The 17,561-nt window shown below is 47.3% G+C and overlaps 1 protein-coding gene across 1 annotated transcript in view; it reads right to left on the bottom strand.

Annotated features, from left to right (window-relative positions):
• Nucleotides 1-2,179: 2,179 nt before the first annotated feature.
• JPH1 (junctophilin 1) overlaps nt 2,180-17,561 on the bottom strand; it is a 146,551-nt gene continuing 131,169 nt past the window's right edge. Inside the window, exon 6 of the mRNA XM_077810116.1 lies at nt 2,180-2,261. The gene's annotated coding sequence lies outside the window, so the exon portion shown is untranslated. The remainder of the gene's footprint in view (nt 2,262-17,561) is intronic.

Below are 17,561 nucleotides of genomic sequence, written 5' to 3'. Positions count from 1 at the left end.
AGCCCCAGGCAGAAGGCAGCAAACAGAATAAGGGGGCGGTGTTATGAGTGTGGGGAATTGGGGTATATAGCAGCCCAATGCCCCAACAGGGAAGAGCCTATGCAATGTAATCTGGGGGATCATGGGGAGCAATGTGGCCTAATCGGCCTGGTAGGGGTTGCAATGACCTCACATGGGTATACAAGATCAGTAAAAATGAATTGAATCAAAACCATAGCATTAGTAGATTCTGGGATTGCTGTCACGCTGGTTTTGGGGAAGTTGGTGGTGCAAGACCAACTAACCTGGGCCAAAAACACAGGGGTAACGTGCGTTCATGGCACTGTAAATTTCTACCCCACAATCCTGGTACGGATTGAGATCCAGGGGAATACTACCAGGGGTGGTCCCCAGCCTCCCCTACCCTGTCTTAATTGGTAGGGACTTCCCCGGGTTTGAGAGCTTACTCCCACCCCAATAGAGCCAGGGGAGGGTAGCAACCCCCAGGCTGAGATGGAGGCACCTACAGATAGCCTCACCCCAATATTTGCCGAATTTGCCCCAGAGTTATTCTCATCCCCCGGAAAACCCTGAAAGTCTAGGCAGGAAAGGAGGGCAGATAAAAGATTAGGGACCAGGATTCTAGAAGAGCACCAGAAAACCTCCCTTGTTGGTAGGCGAACCCGTTCAGGAGGCCAGGAGATAATTCAGGCCAGTGAGGATTTGGAGGCAGTTCCTAGCTCAAGTAGGAGCAACCCAGGGGGCGAAGTAGAAACAGGCCCCCTGGAATTAGGTCAGATTGGTACCACACGTGAGAATTTCGAGCAGGACCAAACCAATGACCCGCTATATGCGAATGTGAGGTAATGGAAGTAAATGGCGTACCCGCGGAAGAAAAGACCAAAGGCCCAGGGCAATATTATGTGCTCAAACGTGATCTGTTGTACAGGATAGCGCAAATACGAGGGGAAGAAGTAGAGCAACTCTTAGTCCCACAGAAACACACAAGGGAAGTACTAGAGTTAGCTCATAGTCATCTATTTGGGGGACATCTAGGAGTAGACAAGACACTGGATAGAGTCCTAAGAAGGTTTATTGGCCAGGAATATGTGCAGCGGTCCAGCGCTATTGTGCCTCCTGCCCTGAATGCCAGTTGCATAGCCCCCGACCTCATTTGCGGGCCCTATTAGTACCTTTACCTATTATTGAAGTCCCTTTCGAGAGGATAGCAATGGACATAGTGGGCCCGCTGGAAAGATTGGCACGGGGCTACTGAAACGTACTAGTCATCCTTGACTACTCCACATAGTATCCAGAAGTCATTCCTTTAAGAAACCCCACATCCAAGGCAATAGCAAAAGAACTACTCCAGGTTTTTGCCAGAGTGGGCATCCCTAAGGAGATCCTGACAGACCAAGGAACCCTGTTTATGTCAAAATTAATGAAAGACTTATATACCCTACTCTGCATCCAGGCCATACAGACCTCAGTCTACCATCCACAAACAGATGGACTGGTCGAGCGGTTTAACCGTACCCTTAAAAGTATGATCTGGAGGTGGTAGCACAGGATGGAAAAGACTGGGATACCCTTCTGCCGTATCTAATGTTTGCTATATGGGGAAATCCCCCAGGCGTCCACTGGTTTCTCTCCCTTTGAACTACTATACGGACGCCACCCACGCGGAATATTAGATATTGCCAAGGAAGATTGGGAAGAACAAACCAACCCAGGAAAGAATGTCATTGAGCACGTGACACAGATGAGAGAGCGAATAACTTGAGTAACCCCTATAGTACGAGAACATTTGGAAAAAGCACAAGAGGCCTAGCAGACATATTACAACCATCAGGCGAAAGTACGGAGATTTCAGCCGGGGGAACGGGTAATGGTGCTAGTACCAACAGCAGAAAGCAAACTCCTAGCCAGCTGGCATGGACCATATGAGATAGTGGAAGCCATTGAGGAGGTGGACTATAAGGTCAGACAACTAGACCGCCGAAGGCCAGAGCAAATCTACCACATCAACTTACTGAAGTCCTGGCGTGACCGAGAGACATGCCCGATCATTCGGAGAGCTCCACCCCAGACTGACGACCCACAGGGGCAGGTGAAGATATCTTCTGAGTTAACTCCAGAACAACGAACAGAGGTCATTAGTATGATCCAACGGAACCAGGACGTGTTCTGTACACAGCTGGGCCGTACGACAGTGGTCCAACATCATATTGCTACTGGTCCCGGAGTAAGGGTGACGATAAGACCATACCGAATATCGGAAGCTAAAAGGGAAGAAATTAGGACAGAAGTGAAGAAGATGCTGGAACTTGGGGTTATTGAAGAATCCCACAGCCAGTGGTCCAACCCTATCGTCCTAGTACCCAAGCCTGATGGCACCCTGAGGTTTTGCAACGACTTCTGGAAGTTGAATGATGTATCCCAATTCAATGCCTATCAGATACCCATGCATTGACGAGCTAGTTGATCAGTTAGGCAAGGCCTGACACCTAACCACTCTGGACCTGACCAAAGGATATTGGCAAATTCCCCTGGCTGAGAATGCCAAGGAACAGAGTGCCTTCTCTACACCTGATGGCCTGTTCCAAAACACTGTCCTCCCTTTCGGACTCCATGGGGCCCGTGCAACATTCCAACGACTTATGGACAAATTGCTGTGACCCCATGCCAAGTATGCCGTCGCCTATCTAGCCGACATAGTCATCCATAGCCCTGACAGGGAAACGCACCTCAGAAAAGTAGAAGCTGTATTAGACGCCCTGCAGAAGGCTGGCCTCACTGCCAACCCTCTCAAATGCGTGATAGGACTAGCTGAGGCCAGATACCTCGGGTATGTAGTAGGGAGAGGTTTGGTGAAACCCCAATGCAACAAAGTAGAGGCAATACAAAGTTGGCCTTGACCAGTCCACAAAAAACAGGTCAGAGCATTTCTAGGGATAGTAGGATACTATCGGAGATTCATCCCTCATTTTGCCACAAGAGCAGGGCCATTGACTGATTTGATAAAGGCTTGAGGCCCTGAGATAGTAAAGTGGACTGATGTGGCAGAAGGAGCATTTGCAGATTTAAGGACAGCCCTTTGTTGCCATCCAGTATTTTAATATTTGTGCAACTATACAGAGCCTGGACTGGTGCTCCTGATAAATAAGAACATATGAATGGCCCTACTGGGTCAGACCAAAGGTCCATCTAGCCCAGTATCCTGTCTTCCGACAGTGGCCAGTGCCAGGTGCCCCAGCAGGAATGAACAGAACAGGTAATCATCAAGTGATCCATCCCCTGTCGCTCATTCCCAGCTTCTGGCAAACAGAGGTTAGGGACAGCATTCCTGCCCATCCTGGCTAATAGCCATTGATGGATCTATCCTCCATGAATTTATCTAGTTCTTTTTTGAACCCTGTTATGGTCTTGGCCTTCACAACATCCTCCGGCAAAGAGTTCCACAGGTTGACTGTGCACTGTGTGAAGAAATACTTCCCTTTATTTGTTTTAAACCTGCTGCCTATTCATTTCATTTGGTGACCCCTAATTCTTGTGTTATGAGAAGTAGTAAACAACACTTCCTTATCTGCTTTCTCTACACCAGTCATGGTTTTATAGACCTCAGTCATATCTCCCCTTAGCCGACACTTTTCCAAGGTGAAAAGTCCCAGTCTTATTAATCTCTCCTCATATGGAAGCCTACACAACCTAATAATTTTTGTTGCCCTTTTCTGAACCTTTTCCAATTCCAATATATCTTTTTTGAGATGGGGTGACCACATCTGCACACAGTATTCAAGATGTGGGTGTACCATGGATTTATATAGAGGCAACATGATATTTTCTGTCCTATTATCTGTTCCTTTCTTAATTATTCCCAGCATTCTGTTTGCTTTTTTGACTGCTGCTGCACATTGAGTGGATGTTTTCAGAGAACTATCCATAATGACTCCGAGATCTTTCTTGAGTGGTAACAGCTAATTTAGACCCCATCATTTTATATGTATAGTTGGGATTATGCTTTCCAATATGCATCACTTTGCATTTATCAACATTAAATAGATCTAAAAAATGAAATAGAACTTTCAGCAATATGACGCTTCATATTTTTAAAATATGATCTGGAAAAGATTGTTTATAAATCCTCTTTTGTCATAGCTGGAAGATGACAATGTCTGATCGCCAACAGATCTGGCCATTAGATTCCTTTCAAACATTACAGTCTGCTCTCCAGCTATGAGTCATCTTCACCCGAGTAAATAGTGAAAATAACTAGAATATTAGAAAAGGAGAAATAGATAAAAAGAGAATCTGTTAGCAATACTTTTTGTAGCAAGCAGATGCTAGAATGCTTTTTCACCTGTTACATAATCTGTGTGACTCACAACAATGTGTATGTAACATTTAGTACAAAGGGGAATAGCCATAAATGCAAAGAACATTTTTGCAATCTCAGGAGTTGTTCACAAAGGAGGAAATCTATAGTTTTGTGTTTTAAGTTCTTTAATTTAGGGCTGCATGCTTATCTGGTTGGTTTTTATTTTCTTCTTCTCATGTGTTTTATCACAACTTATTAATAGCAGGGAAAACCCTGTTGTTTAAAATCTTTTTTCCTCAGAGCTGTTTTATGCAACCAGTCAATATAAGCTATTACCACTGTGTTTGCATTATTGACTGTTTTCAGTGGCACTCAATTCATGGGGTAGCTTTTAACAACATGCTGACCGAACACAGAAAAGTAAGCAACGCCTAGCTTACTAACTGTAAAAACTTAGTAATATAATGGGCCCAGAATGGCTCTCCCCAGTTCTGTCCCTGGTGGGGGACCCTATGCACACAGATCTCACACTGCTGCATGGAAAAAGGAGCTTTGTTACCTCCATGGCATCATCCCCATGCCATTGTGGATTCCGAGACAGAACTTTGTGGAGGTGGGCTGGAAGATGAATGCCAGTCAGGGGCAAGAATGTGAAGGATATTCTTCATCTCTTCCCCCCACCTCTTCTGGCCCCGTACAGGTTCCTTGGAAAAAATGCCTCAGCATTAATTTCCACAGCAATTTCCAGCATCTCTTACAGTTTTATAAGGGGACTTTCCTGCATGAAAAGTCATTCCTTGGCTACTCCCCCACTTTTGTATAGGCATATGTGTATGGGCAGGAGGGTTGGCAGTGGCACCATGGTGATCTGGGATGTACCATGAAGCTGTATTTCCCCTCTTTACCACTGACCCTGCAGCGTGACATGTGAATTACACTTATCTGCTCTCCGTCACCCCAGATAAGGGGGAAACAACATGGAAAAATGCAAAACTACCAGGAGTTGGCCCATGGGCTTTAACATTTTCAGCATAAGAACACTAATGTTAATCAACAGCTGTAAAGTACATGTAGTTTTGGAAGGGCACAAATGTTTTTAGTTAAGCCAGACTCCACTTTGCTGTAGTAATAACCTCCGTTCTTCTAGCTGGAGTTACAGCCCTAGATATTCTTTCTCCTTTATCTAGCAATCATTAAGAGGTTTTGTTTTGAGCGGAACACTATGAAGTTCCAATACACGGTGAATCCTTCCAGGTGGAATTATGTTTAGAAATATTCTAGTCTCGAATAGCAGATTCAGCATGTGGTCAGAAATCTTATGTGTTTTACTATAGCATGTAGGAGCCCCAGCTCTGGGCCAGGATCCCATTGTGCTAGGCACTGTACAAATAAAGGCCAAAAGACAGCTTATGTGCACCCTGGTGTGTGTGTCACTCTGGTTAGCAGAACAATGGCATGTCATAGCAATAGCTGGTTTATTAATACTTCAGTTCCAAGTACAGCAAAGTGGATTTTTTTGTTTTGAATAATTAGGAGTGACCTCAGACCGTACAGAAGCTAATGGAATGTTTCCCATTGACTTCAAAGGGGTTGGAATTTACCCTAGGACAAGAGATCAGAGATCAGCATCTATGTGCGCAAGTCACAAATTCAAACATTTGAGTGCGATTACACAGTGTGTGTAGGCAACTTAATAATCCCCAAATAGTCCCAGTTCTATTACATTTTGCCCTGGGAGTTTGGTAGGTTTAAGACAAACTTGCAGAACAATGAGCTGGCTCTAAAGACGCTCCCTGTTCGGTGTGTGTTCATCCTCTGCCAAGCTCCAGAGCTGGATGTTTTCATGTACATTTAAAAATGAAACACATGTATTAAGCTTTTCAGTCATTTATCCTGCTGAAGTGGTTTAGCACCATTTGAAATCATATTTTTTTCACTTACGTAGCTCTTGGCACACAAATTGGAGGAGACGGACACAAGGTCATTCTATCCCCCGCCTTCCCTGTGACCCCAGCATTTACTTTGGTGCTGCTCATCTTGATTTGGTCTCCTCCTGTTTTCCTGGCCATATCTGAGCTCCCTGGCTGTGTTCCTGCGGGGCTCCTCGAAGCAGTGTCTTCAGGACCCACTTCTCATCATTCTGTTCTCTACACTTTATTCCCTCTTCAGTTGTCATTCTTCTTTTCACCCAAATCCTCTTAATCTCAAACAGTTGTGTTTCGTCTTCTCCCTCAACATGCCCCCCTCCTTCATTCCCCCTCAGTTCCTCCAAACTCATTCCTCTGTCGAGCAAACTTTTTCTCCCCTGACTTCTGCCTTGCCCTCAAATCCTCCTAAACTTTCTTTCTTTCCCAGGTCTTAAGTCTCTCTTCTCTTTTCCCTTCCAATCCTACAGTCTTTCCAATCTATTTATATTTATATACAGGCACCCATCACTCTGATATCTTATCTCCTCCTCCTCCTCAAATGCTTCTCCTCTCCCTCATTTCCCCAGTCTTTTACCTACCCTTCCATATCCCAGATTCTCCTCCCTCCTCCATATTTTTAGCTCCTCAAATCACCATTCTCCCTTCCCCACATCCCTCACTTTTTTCTTTCTCACCCCAAATCTCCTTCATTCCTCTCCCTTTGTTCTTTCTCCCTCCAAATACTTCTCTTCTCCCCCTGCTAACAATGTCCCTTGTGATGGGGTATACAAACACCACACTAGACCTTGGGGTTAATGAGCTAATGTGGGCTTAGGTGGCTCTGCCCTGTCACATCTGGGAGAAATGTCAGGATTGGAGAGAGAGTCCCAGCTCAGTTGGTGGATGACCAGAAGGGAGAGTTGCACTTTACTCCTGGAGAGGCCTGACTGAAGGTAGGAGTTCCCCCAGCTGACTTCTGCCCTATGGCCCCTGTCTGAAGACAGGGAGGGCCAAATGCTGACTCACCTTGAGGGAACCATTCTCCTCTATCACCTGTGAACTCAGTATATTTATGTTAATTCTCCTTGTTTTTTGTTTGTTGATTACCCCAGAAAGGGAGAGACTTTAAAATCAGCTGGCTGGAGGGCCAAGTCACAGGAAGAGGCAGACCTCTGTAAGCCTGGAGTGATTTTCGACCAGAGAGTGAGCTGCTATTCCACAGATGGCCACAAGATGCGCTAGTGGCTAGACAACCGCTTTATAACTGGCAGAGACTATGGTCATCCTTCCTATGTCTGAAGAGGAGCGGGGAGGAATGACTGACCTAGATGGTCAAACACCCTAGACCTAGGGATGTGGGTTGATAGGATGGTGGCAATATGGACCTAGAGGGTCTTCTCAAATGGCTGACCAAATCTCAAAATCTCAAATGGCTGCCCAGCATCAACACATGGTCTCGGACTTTAGGGAACAACAGCAGGAACAGCAACAAATGCTGGTCCAACAGGTAATGGCCCCAGTGCAGCCACAGGGACTCCCTGGGGTTCCCCTCCAGGAGCTGTAGGCCTGGGCCCGGTGCCATGCCAGTGAAATTCACAAAGATGGGCCCTGAAGGCGACCCAGAGTCTTTCCTGGTAATCTTTGAGTAAGTGACTATGGCAATCCAGTGGCCACCTTACCAGTGGGCCACCTTGTTGGCTCCTTACCTAATGGGGCCAGGCCCCACATGGTGGCCAAGAAATTTAAGAGACCTATGCTAGCGGTGGTTAAAGTTGGACACTTGTCAAGGTGGCTGAGCTCATTGTGGTGGAGCATTTTGCCCATATACTCCCAGCTGGAGGTAGGGAGTGGGCGCTCAAACACCAAAGAACCTAGCCAGTTCTGTAACTGTGGGTCTTTGAGATGTGATGCAGAGGTGTATTCCACTTAGCTGTGTTTCAGAGTAACAGCCGTGTTAGTCTGTATTCGCAAAAAGAAAAGGAGTACTTGTGGCACCTTAGAGACTAACCAATTTATTTGAGCATGAGCTTTCGTGAGCCACAGCTCACTTCATCAGATGCATACCGTGGAAACTGCAGCAGACTTTATATATACACAGAGAATATGAAACAATACCCCCTCCCACCCCACTGTCCTGCTGGTAATAGCTTATCTAAAGTAATCATCAGGTTAGGCCATTTCCAGCACAAATCCAGGTTTTCTCATCCTCCACCCCCCCACACAAATTCACTCTCCTGCTGGTGATAGCCTATTCAAAGTGACAACTCTTTACACAATGTGCATGATAATGAAGTTAGGCCATTTCCTGCACAAATCCAGGTTCTCTCACTCCCTCACCCCCCCTCCAAAAACCCACCCCCATACACACACAAACTCACTCTCCTGCTGGTAATAGCTCATCCAAACTGACCACTCTCCAAGTTTAAATCCAAGTTAAACCAGAACATCGGGGGGGGGGGTAGGAAAAAACAAGAGGAAATAGGCTACCTTGCATAATGACTTAGCCACTCCCAGTCTCTATTTAAGCCTAAATTAATAGTATCCAATTTGCAAATGAATTCCAATTCAGCAGTTTCTCGCTGGAGTCTGGATTTGAAGTTTTTTGTTTTAAGATAGCGACCTTCATGTCTGTGATTGCGTGACCAGAGAGATTGAAGTGTTCTCCGACTGGTTTATGAATGTTATAATTCTTGACATCTGATTTGTGTCCATTTATTCTTTTACGTAGAGACTGTCCAGTTTGACCAATGTACATGGCAGAGGGGCATTGCTGGCACATGATGGCATAAATCACATTGGTGGATGTGCAGGTGAACGAGCCTCTGATAGTGTGGCTGATGTTATTAGGCCCTGTGATGGTGTCCCCTGAATAGGTGTCCCCCCACTTAGCTGTGTGTGCGCCCAGGGCACTGGAGCCGGAGAATTTTGCCTAGCAGTGCCCGTAGAGGGGCAGCACTTGCAATCAAAGCTTGCAACTCTCTCGCTCTCCTTGCAGCTGTTGTGAAATGCAGTTTTTTGACATAGGAGAGGAAAGGGCCAGGATGTCAAAGACTTGAATGGAGGTCCCATGAGAGCTGCTAAGACTGTGTTAAGGTCCCACAAGGGAATTGGTTCCCACACTGGAAGATGGAGACATAAGAAAATAAGACAAAGGATTCCTTTCAAGAATCTTGCCACCATACCATTGGAAAACATTGATCTTCCATGAATGGATGGTTAAAAGATTGTGATTGCCACTAGATGCATCCTCAATGAACTAAGCATAAGACCGGACAACTGAAGATGTCTTGGATACTAGCCAGTGTTGGCTGAACTCCGTGGGCCAATGACCACGTTGAAAAAGGCTTCCACTTTGCCGAATAGGCCATCCTGGTAGAGGGTTTTCTACTACTGAGTAGGACCTGTTGAACAGCTGCCAAACATTGCTCTTCCTCCTAATTCAACCATAGAGCAGCCATGCCATAAGATGCAGGGAGCTGAGTGCAGGATGTAAAGTGCGACCATGATTCTGTATGAGAAAGTCATAATGGGGGAAGGGATATGGGGTCTGAACTGACAGTGCAAGAAAGTTAGAAAACTAGCAGTGCCTTGGCCATGCCAGGGCAATGAGAATGAGGTTGTCCCAATCCACTTTCAGCATGAGGATGACCTGTGCAATGATAGAGGTCAGAGGAAAAGTGTACAGGAGAGTTGACTGCAAGCTGAGGTGGAAGGCGTTGGTCAGGGAGACCCCCTTGAGAGCAGAACAAATGGCATTTCCTGTTCCTTGTAGAGAACAGTTTGATTGTTGGGATGCCCCACTCTGCAAAGATGACTCTCAGAGCACTGGGCTTCAGAGAAAAAAATATTGCTGAAATGGTCCGTGAGATGATTCTGGGCCCCAGGCAAGTGATCAGCTTATAGAAGTGATACTCTTGTTAATGCAGAACTGCCACAACCTAATCACCTCTTGGCAGAGCACCCTTGCTTGTTCACGTAATACATCACAGTGGTATTGTTGGTAAGTATGTGAACCCTTGATGCAATCTATGAAAGTGAGACAGGCATTATAGATGGGCCCAAGCTCCAGGCCATTGATATGCAGTGAAGCTGCCTGCTCTGACCACAGGCCCTGAACCTTCAGCAACCCTAGATGCACTCCCCAATGTATCAGGGAGGTGTCAATGACACCAGTTCTGGTTAAGGACTGGGCAAAGGGAATGCCTTGACATACTTCCCCTCAACCATCCACCGCTGCAAGGAATCCAGAATCAATGGAGGAAGGTTGAAACTGCAGACTGAGACAAAGGCAGCAAATTGTCTGGAAATGGTCAGTAAGCAGAAAACATCTTGAATTTGTAGAGTCTATTAGGACCACAATGAACTCAATTTTTCTGGGTGGCGACCAGCATTGACTTTCCAGTGTTTAGGATGAGACCCAGAGTTGAGTAAATGCAGTGTAATGTGTACATGAGAAAGGACTTTTTCCCTGGACCTGCATCTAAGTAGCCATTTGCCCAGAAATGGGAAGACGTGGATTCCCCGGCTCCGGAAGTATGCCATCAGCATGATCACACATTTGGTAAAAACCTGGGGGCAAAAGACAGACTGAAGGGAAGGACCACGTACTAAAAATGGCAGTTTGCCACAATGAACAGGAGAAATCTTCTGTGCTTTGGGAGAATGTCCTCATGGAATTAAGCGTCCTGAAGATCCAGAGCAGTCATTCTGAGACAACATGGCAAGGCTAGTTGATGGGGTGACCATATGGAACCTCATGTATCTGATATATTTGTTGAGGTTGCAGAAGTCAAGAATAAGTATTACTCCTCTCTTGGATTTGGGAACCAGGAAGCACTGGGAATAGAAGCCCTGACCCCGGTGTTCTAGAAGAACTTCCTTCACTGTTCCCAAGGCCAGTAAAGAGTAGACCAGCTCGAGAAGCAGTATCTTGTGAGAGGGGTCCTCCCTGGGGAGGGATGGTGGGAGGAGGAGTGGAGAGGAATTGGATAGCATAGCCCAACCTGATGGTGCTTAGGACGCAGCTGTCAGTTGTAACAGAGTGCCAAACATTGCATGAGCAAGCCAACCAGTCCCTGAACAGAGGTCAGGTAAAGGAAGTGACAACGGGACTAATGCTCTGGACCAAGAAGTCAAAATGGACACGTGAGGGGCGATGGGGATGGGTGTGATGACTGGCTGAACCCTAGACCCAACTGCCTTCTCAGGGAACTATGCCCCTTTCTGGGGTAATCCTGCTGTCTTGAGGGAGGAAAAGGCTTGCCAAAGGTGCATTGTGGATAGTATTTTGCTGCTGCTGGCCACCAAAGTGGTGCCTCTACATTGCTAGTGTATACGCCCCCAAGGAATATTGAGTGGCCCAAGAGTCCTTAAAAGAGTGCAGGGTCTTGTCTGAAAACAACCCCCTGCTGTCAAAGGGAAAATTGTGGCCTGTGGACCACCAGTGGTCCAGGAGCTCCATTCAGGTGGTCTGCGGATAGTTCCCTCTAAGGTGCACGCCTAGGTGGCTGCACACGAGAGAATGAAGGGCCACCCACCTACTTAGTGGAGTCGTGCAGGCGTGGCTGCACTAATTAGGTGCCTGGACCCTGGAGCAGACACACATGTAAGGTGAGGTGATGGCCTTAGGGGGAATTAAGGGGTAGGTGGGAGGGCAGTGGGGTGAGAAGAGAGGGAGGAGGGAATTTGGGATGTGTAGGGCTGCGGCGGCCAGAGAAAGACATGACTTTCCCCAGCTCCAGGGCCGTAGCTGCTGAGAAGAGACCGCCCTTCCTCTGAACCTCAGCTCTGTGGCTGCTGTGGCGGGGGAGAGACTCCCCCCCTCCTTCCCAGCCCCAGCTAGGTGGCTGCTGTGGCCAGGGAGAGAGAGGGCACATCCATCACATTAGAAATGTAAGACTACTGATATTAAAATATGAGTTGTGTGCTTTTATTTGTAGAACAAAAAACATTTATTACTTTTTTTATATAGCGCTTTTATCGAAAGTGTTTTGCAATAGTTAGCTAACGGTACAAACAACATTTGGAAAGATCATTAAGTTGTCTGCTAAGACCCTCCGTAATTTTCAAGTGGTCTGCGAAAAAAAAGTTTGAGAACTACTTCTCTATGGCCTGCAGCACATCTCGAGCAATGCCCAAATTCTGCAGCCAGGACGCCCTTCTGTCACGAAGTTTGGGGGAGACAGGGCCCTGCACCCCCCACTTCCTGCAATTCACCGTGACTCTCAGCCAGCCAGTAGAACAGAAGGTTTATTAGATGACAGGAACACAGTCCAAATCAGAGCTTGTAGGTACAGACAACAGGATCCCTCGGTCAGGTCCATCTGGGGGGCAGGGAGCTTAGGGAGGCCAGAGCCCATCTGAGCCTCCCTCCATTTCCCCAGCCAGCTCAAAAACTGAAACTCTCCAGCCCCTCCTCTCCTTTGTCTCTTTCCCGGGCCAGGAGGCCACCTGATCTTTGTCCTCCAACACCTTCAGTTGGCACCTTGCAGAGGAGGAGGGGCCCAGGCCATCAGTTGCCAGGAGACAGGGTGTTGGCTATTTTCTGTGTAGACAGCATCACACTGGCCCTCTAGGGCTCTGCAACAATCACACACCCCATCCCACTACCTAGATACTTAAGAAAGGCATGGGGGAAACTGAGGCACCCACACAGTATTTGGAGAAAACCTTAAGAACATTCCCACTTCCTCACACCTTCTCATGGTCACTGCAGAAGCCATACTGTGGCAGAAGTGTCTGCAGCATCCAGCACAGACTGCAACAATGTCTTGGCCACTACACAGCCTTCGTTGACAAATGCCTGAAATTCCTCTCTGGAGGTTTCAGGCAGCTGGTCTGCAAACTTAGACATGGCCGTCCAATTTACAAAGTCATACTTAGACAATGATGCCTGCTGGTTTTCAATCCACATTTGCAGGGATGAGGAGGTATAAATCTTCCTGCCCATTAAATCCATCCTGTCGGAGTCTTTGCCCTAAGGAGTGGACTTAAATATGCTCTCTGGACCCTATCGTTTGTTGTGGCTATGACTGGGGAGTTTGGGGCCAGATAGAAGTACAAACCCTCAAATCCCTGCATTGGGACAAAGTAGCATTTCTCTATGTGCTTTGCAGTAGGCAATACCAAAGCTGGCATGCTCCAGAGGGCCTTTTCAGGCTCTAGGAGTGCATCGCTGATAGGGAGGTCTACTCTCCCAGGAGCAGATGGCTGAAGGATATCCACTAACGTATGGGTTTTCTCCTGCATGAATTACTCCTGAATGCCCAGGGAAGCAGCCATGTACCACAAAAGGTCCTGGTAGGCCTTAAAATCCTTTGGCTTTAGAGCAGAGGAATAGCCAGGCACTGCTACATCATCCTGGGATGAAGAAGGGGCTCTTAACTGTGCCAAGGCTCCCTTTCCTGGACTGGTGGAGCTGGAAGGGGCATGGGAATATTTAACTAAATACAACTAACACTGATGTAACTAACACAAAGGGTACTACTAACTATATGCAACTAGAAAAAACACTAAAATAGTGAGAGGTTGAGGTTAAAACCACACGGAGCTCTGACTCCAGCCAAGGGCTGTAAGAAGGAACTGAGGCGGGTCGGGATTGCACTGCCTTATAGAATCATAGACTCATAGAAGATTAGGTTGGAAGGGACCTCAGGAGCTCATCTAGCCCCAGCTCAAAGCAGGACCAACCCCAACTAAATCATCCTAGCCAGGGCTTTGTCAAGTCGGGCCTTAAAAACCTCTAAGGATGGAGATTCCACCATCTCCCTAGGTAACCCATTCCAGTGCTTCACCACCCTCCATGGAAATAGTTTTTCCTAATATCAAGCCTAGACCTTCCTGACTGCACTTGAGACCATTGCTTCTTGTTATGTCATCAGCCACCACTGAGAACAGCCTAGCTCCATCCTCTTTGGAACCCCGCTTCAGGTAGTTGGAGGCTGCTATCAAATCCTCCTTTACTCTTCTCTTCTGCAGACTAAATAAATCTTGTTCCCTCAGCCTCTCCTCCTAAATCATATGTCTCAGTCCCCTAATAATTTTTGATGCCCTCCCCTGGACTCTCTCCAATTTGTCCACATCCTTTCTGTAGTGGGAGGCCCAAAACTGGATGCAGTACTCCAGATGTGGCCTCACGCATGCTGAATAGAGGGAAATAATCACTTCCCTTGATCTGCTGGCAATGCTTCTACCAATTGGGGATTGGTCCTGCTTTGAGCAGGGGGTTGGTTGGACTAGATGACCTCCTGAGGTCCCTTCCAACCTTGATATTCTATGATTCTAAATGCAGCCCAATATGCCACTAGCCTTCTTGGCAACAAGGGCAAACTGTTGACTCCTATCCAGCTTCTCGTCCACTGTAATCCCCAGGTCCTTTTCTGCAGAACTGCTGCTTAGCCAGTCGGTCCCCAGCCTGTAGCGGTGCATGGGATTCTTCCGTCCTAAGTGCAGGACTCTGCATTTGTCCTCGTTGAACCTCATCAGATTTCTTTTGGCCCAATCCTCCAATTTGTCTAGGTCACTCTGGACCCTATCCCTACCCTCCAGCGTATCTACCTCTCCCACCAGCTTAGTGTCATCGGTGAGCTTGCTGAGGGTGCAATCCATCCCATCATCCAGATCATTAATGAAGATGTTAAACAAAATTGGCCCCAGGACCGATCCCTGGGGCACTCTGCATGATACCAGCTGCCAACTAGACATTGAGCCGTTGATCACTACCCGCTGAGCCCGACAATCTAGCCAGCTTTCTATCCACCTTATAGTCCATTCATCCAAACCATACTTCTTTAACTTGCTGGCAAGAATACTGTGGGAGAAGCTTTGCTAAAGTCAAGATATATCATGTCCAACACTTTCCCCATATCCACAGAGCCAGTTATCTCATCACAGAAGGCAATCAGGTTGGTCAGACATGACCTGCCCTTGGTGAATCCATGTTGACTGTTCCTGATCACCTTCCTCTCCTCCAAGTGCTTCAAAATGGATTCCTTGAGTACCTGCTCCATGATTTTTCCAGACTGAAGTGAGGCTGACTGGTCTGTAGTTCCCCAGATTCTCCTTATTCCCTTTTTTTAAAGATGGGCACTATATTTGCCTTTTTTCAATCATCCGGGACCTCCCCTGATCACCATGAGTTTTCAAAGATAATGGCCAATGGTTCTGCAATCACAACAACCAACTCCCTCAGCACCCTCGGGTGCATCTCATCCAGCCCTATGGACTTGTGCATGTCCAGCTTTTCTAAATAGTCTTTAACCTGTTCTTTCACCACTGAAGGTTGCTCACCTCCTCCCCATACTGCGCTGCCCATTGCAGCAGTCTGGGGCTGACCTTGTCTTTGAAGACCAAGGCAAAAAAAGCATTGAATACTTCAGCTTTTTCCACATCATCTGTCACTAGGTTGCTTCCCCCATACAATAAGGGTCCCACACTTTCCCAGACCACCTTCTTGTTGCTAACATACCCATAGAAACCCTTCTTGTTACCCTTCACATCCCTTGCTAGCTGCAACTCCAATTGTGCTTTGGCCTTCCTGATTACATCCCTGCATGTTCGAGCAGTTTTTTTATACTCCTCCCTAGTCATCTGTCCAAGTTTTCACTTCTTGTAAGCTTCTTTTTTGTGTTTAAGCTTACTGAAGATTTCTCTTATATAGCCAGGGGAGGGGCTATGGCCACGAGGCATGAGCACTGCCCTACTGCTAGGCAAAATTCTCCAGCTCTGGTGTGCAGGGCACTCATACACCTAAGTAAAATATATGGCTGTATTTACTTGAACTCCTGTCTGGCTATTGAAATGGCTTTGGCTGCATCACATGAGTGATTGCTTGAGGCCAAGGGGCCCCTTGACTTAAGGGAGAACCTATTCAGAGGAATTGGTGGTCTTATGGCATGGTTTTGGAAATGCCAGTCTCTAAAAGGCCCAGCAGATTGCAGGGTCCTAGACTGGCCTCTGGTGGGAAACTCTGGCATCTTAGGACCCAGCCTGGAGAATCGTCCCTGCAGTCTCCTCCACAGGAAGGTAGGGGTTGGAAGCAGATGAGTCACATAAGGAAGGGCCACCTTGAACATCAGGCTCGGGTTCAAGGCCTACTTAGACAGCAGTGCGGTTTGTTTTTCATGGGGGTGTGCAGGCCACTAGCATCACAAGTGCCTCTATATTGAATGTGCTTCTAGGTTTGGGACTCTTTCTACAGTATATTCATGGAGATGTTAAATCCTATCCCAGTGGATGCATGCAATTGACTGTTGGGGATATAGGAATTCCCTTGTAGGTGGGCTGGCCTCAACGCTAACCTACTTCATTATCTTGGGGTGGGATTAGGAGCATTTCTCAGGGGTACTGAGAGACTTCAGACAGGCCCAGAGGGGTTAAATGAGGTGATCCTGGGAGAAGGGAGTCTCAAAACCCTGGGACGTTGGACACACAGGTGTAGGTGAGGAGCTGGACCATGGAGAAGGATGGGGGTCTGGCTGAGAGGAAGCTCTCCCAGAAGGGCCACCTAACAATGAAACTGTTTGCCCCCCTTTTCCCCCAGAGGAGAGGGCATCCTAACTAGAGGCACCAACTTCATCAAGGATCAGAGGGAGGATGAAATCTTGAGCCTAAGACCGGCTACCTTCTGGGAGTCCCAGAGTGAGCAGAGCAGTACACCTGATTTGAGCTTCGCATGGAGCGACTGGAGAAAGACCAACTAATGAATCTGTTTGGTTGGAACTCCGTGTTCACTGGCCTCAGAGGTGTGAGAACATGTGATTGGCTCTTTCTATCCCCTCTGCGGGCCAACTCTCCGATGAGAAGACCCTGACCCGGATTCTGGATTGATTTTTCTTGGCCTCAGATTAATCAAAACTTAAAGACTTCTGCAGCTCCTGTCCCAAATGCAAACTCATAGGACATAAAGGGGTGAAATAATTCCCTCTAGTCCAGTGGTGGGGAACCTGCGGGCTCCACGCGGTCCATCAGGGTAATCCGCTTCCCACAGCTCCCATTGCCCCGGAACGGTGAACCGCAGCCATTGGGAGCTGTGGATGGCTGTGCAAATGTAAACAACTGGTCTGGCGGCCCACTAGTGGATTACCCTGACAGACCGCAGATTTCCCACCACTGCTCTAGTCCCACTTCCTGTAGTAGGCATCCCATTTGAAAGGACAGGGATGAAATTTGTTGGACCCTTTAATGTTTTTATACTCAGCTGCACCTTTTTTATAGTTGATTACATCACCTGATACCCTGAGGCAATCCCACTGTGTTCCCACCAACGCAAAGAACTGCTAGAAGTCTTTGCCAGAGTCTGGGTACCTCAGGAGAGCCTCATGGATCAAGGCACCGACTTTACATCTTGGCTGTTGAAA

Source organism: Eretmochelys imbricata, chromosome 2 (assembly GCF_965152235.1).
Source record: "Eretmochelys imbricata isolate rEreImb1 chromosome 2, rEreImb1.hap1, whole genome shotgun sequence".
NCBI classification, from domain to species: domain Eukaryota; kingdom Metazoa; phylum Chordata; order Testudines; family Cheloniidae; genus Eretmochelys; species Eretmochelys imbricata.
Note: the sequence above shows the minus strand (reverse complement) of the source record. Positions and strands in the feature narration are given on the sequence as shown.